A 3,687-nucleotide genomic window follows, 5' to 3' on the forward strand; every position below is an offset into this window, starting at 1 on the left:
AACACTAAACACATCAACATTTTAGTATGGTAAATGTGATCGCAAACATGTGCAAAACTAAGCAAAATAAAGAAAAATTGTATGACCCATACCTGCTGTCATTAAGAACACAAATAATGCAGTAGTCAAGTAATATAAGAAAATAAATAATAAACACAAATGTCATACATCTATATAATAAACAAAAATGAAACCACATCTTTAAACATCCATGTCAGTTTTTGCTTTTGAACCAAGACTATCAATCATCTCTGTGTTAGCTACTGGTAAATAACAAAATAATATTATAAATTCTAGATTTATTTTGAACCAAAGTAGAAACAATATTAAAATAAAAATATATTTTGGAGTATGAATAGTACTTTTGAAATATGTATGAAAACCCTGTCCTGATACCTGTCTGGTTTCTCAACAACAACATGTGATCCAGTCATGTGATTTAACCTCCATCTTTCTGTGGTTAGTTCTCTGAGACTCTGTTACAAATTATGTCAAAAGTAGAGACTTCAAACTATACACCAGTTTTTAAAGACTGTTCCACTTCAAGAATAATAGTCATAATTTCTCCTTACCTGAGGAAAGTCTGCATTATGATCCCTGCTGCTGTAGGCTATCTGGTCTGTCTCCTCCCTGACCTTGTTCTTTGTAACTGTGGCAATGAAGATTTATTTTAAATATGTGGYAAGCAGCCAGCATGACTTCTGCACAGAAATGAAAGATGACTGGGTTTAGCTTGGCAAGGGATGTAACAGGTAACAACTAATCATGTTAACTAGCTAAACATTATATACTGTGTAACTCATCATTTAACTAACATTATCTGCCTCCAGCAGCATGACTCAACTTACATGGTTTGTTTGGTAAAAACTGTGTGAAGTTTTAGTTGCTCTTTACACCGCGAGGCTCTGCTCAGCACAGCAGCTCCTATCAGTCATCTCACCTGCAGGAGTAGCTTGAGCACGCTTATGGTGCGTTCAAAGACGGCTCAGAAAAACGCATTACCATATGTTAATAATGGATAAAACAGCTGTTACAGGTGAGAAAAGTGCGGGGACAGAGAGCGCAGGTGCAGGAAGTGCTGGGGGGACATGTCCACGCATATCTCACATCCGTTGTGTCCGTGCCTTCACTGCCCAAGGCCCTTTGGAGACCGTGGGCCCCTGGGCAATTGCCCAATTGCCCATATGGTTAATCCGGCCTTGCCCATGATATCAATAACATCTCAATATAGTAGTTTGATAATAAATACATATTTCTGTTTATATGAACACAACCTTTTTTGAATTAGTTTGTATCTGCTGCTTCTTATCTGCCCAAACCCTCATTGAAACTGCGTCAGCTCACCCACAGACCAAACTAAACAAGATATAACTTAACGCCAACCATTGCTAATGTCCTTCGTCGCCATTCAGTAGTGACTGTAAGCATTTTTGCTGAAATTATCACAGACCTTCATTAGTTAAATAATCTCATAAGATGAACAGATGGATGGACGGGGGGGCTAAAATGATATCATCAAACTCACACATTAATGTGTTTACCTAGTTTCCCTAATGATGCACACAAAATTTGGTTTAGATTGGAACATGTATATGTGATTTAAAGCCAACCATAGTGGATTGCGTTCAGATTGGCGGAAATACGTATGAAATACAAGCTAAATTTATGTCAATTGCGTGATGTCTAATTAGGCCACACACCCCAAAACTGGACTGCATTCCTGTAGTGGGGTGGGTTAGGATCGACCATAGTGAATTGGGAGCAAATAAGCTGAAATATATAAAATTTAGAGCCAAATGTATGTCAACTGTGTGATGTTTTACTTCATCAGTTTTTTTTTTTCTGATTAGGTCAAGAGGGTCAGAGATGGAGCTTTCCAAGCCAAAAAAGATCATGTCCTGTTGTAATGGGGCAGGGCTTTGATAATGTCATATGACCACATGGTAAATGGTCGGGCATGTAACTTGTATGATTCATACCAAGTTTGGTGTATTTTAGCCTTTCCATGTGAAAGTTACGCCTCCTCAAAGGGAGCCAATAAACCAAAATTCATCTCTAGAAAAATAAATCATAAAACTCTTATGAAAATAAATACAGTTACTTTAGATGTGGATTGTTGAACATTAGATCTCTTTCATCTAAGTCTCTGTTAGTTAATGATCTGATAACTGATCATCGTATTGATGCATTCTCTCTTACAGAAACCTGGTTACAACAGGAGGATTTGTTAGTATAAATGAAACCAATCCTGCCAATCATATATACCACTCAAAAACATAAAGGGAACACTTACAACAGGTCAAAGTAGAGGAGTGGCTGTTGTTTATCAGCCAGAATTATTGAATAATACTAAGCTAAATATCAGTTACAATTCTTTTGAGTTTTTTTTCCCTCAGTCTGTCTTATCCAAAATGGAAATCAGAAAAACCTCTGTTACTTGTTATGTTATTTATCATTCACCAGGTTACTATTCTCGGTTTTTATCTGACTGCTCTCATTTTTTTATCTGACTTATTATTGAGCACTGATATTCAATTATGTCACTGCATTTTAATTGCACTACCCCAATTGCACTGTATTGCATTGTATTGATGTACATATGTTTTTGTATTTTTAATTTTTTTATCCTTTATATTTTATCTGCCCCTTTATCCTGAAACAAATTCCTAGTCAGTGAATCCTCTTCATTGACAATGGTAATAATAAAACTGATTCTAATGAAGTTATAATCATACATGTCAACTTGTACGGATTGTCCATAAATTATAAGGATTTTACATCATTTTGCAGGTATACGGATGTAAGAGCAATCTCATGGATTTTTTCAAGTCTTACGGATTTCTTCAAAACCTCATTTTTAAATTTATTTAACATGTCAGAGCCTGTAGGATGGTTAAAAAAACAATAAATATCAAACAGCCATCTTCCAACCTGTTCTGCGCCTAGAAATAAGTTTAGAAGTTTTACTGCTCTCCTCCTGCCTAGCAACGGGTGCTTTCGTGTCCACTGCCGAACCCCCCCCCCCCCCCCAGGTGCAAGTTGTATGGATTTTTAGCAAAATTCATGGATTTTTGAGGCTCTTTATACAGGTAAACGTCAGGAGTGGTTGATATGTATGTACAGTATAATAATGGGGGATTTTAATATTCATGTAGATGTCGACAGTGATAGCTTAAACATAGCCTTTAATATTTTGAAGTATCTGTAAGAAAATTAGTGTTCTATTACTGAAATCGTGTCTTAACCAGGCAGAAACTACATGAATGTTAAAATGATTAAAATGTGAAGAGTATAGACTATTCAACCAAACCAGTACTGGTTCTGAATAGCGCTTTAATGCTTCAAGTTGCAGAGTTAGCAGCGCTCAGAGAGACCTCCGTAAATACAATAAGTTTTTTTATTCTCTTCAGCATCCGGTTCAGCCCACCACATTCCTGTGGCTGAAAGTAGATACTCAGACAGCATAAACCTTCCTAATGTTTAATTCAGCAGTATCTACAGTATGTGTTGTCATGGTGCTCCAGGCATGTAACTAAAACTATTTTAATCAATACATAACAATAATCATACAATAAAAAAACAGACAGAGGTGGAGGCCTCCGTTTTCAGRTGTCCCCCTCCTACAGCGCGGCCATTGTCAGTATCACTCCACCCCCTGTTAACAATAAGTGTTAATTAGGTGTCAAC

General features: G+C 36.7%; 1 long non-coding RNA gene across 1 annotated transcript; it reads right to left on the reverse strand.

The window, feature by feature from the left end:
- Positions 1–469: 469 nt before the first annotated feature.
- Positions 470–1,020, reverse strand: LOC106526806 (uncharacterized). The gene is made up of 2 exons (XR_001311304.1): positions 849–1,020; positions 470–649 (listed from the first exon to the last, which is right to left on the reverse strand). It is a non-coding gene; the product is annotated as an uncharacterized LOC106526806 (long non-coding RNA).
- Between the last annotated feature and the right edge of the window lie 2,667 nt (positions 1,021–3,687).

The sequence above is a fragment of the Austrofundulus limnaeus genome, unplaced genomic scaffold (assembly GCF_001266775.1).
Source record: "Austrofundulus limnaeus strain Quisiro unplaced genomic scaffold, Austrofundulus_limnaeus-1.0 Scaffold295, whole genome shotgun sequence".
Classification (NCBI taxonomy): Eukaryota; Metazoa; Chordata; class Actinopteri; order Cyprinodontiformes; family Rivulidae; genus Austrofundulus; species Austrofundulus limnaeus.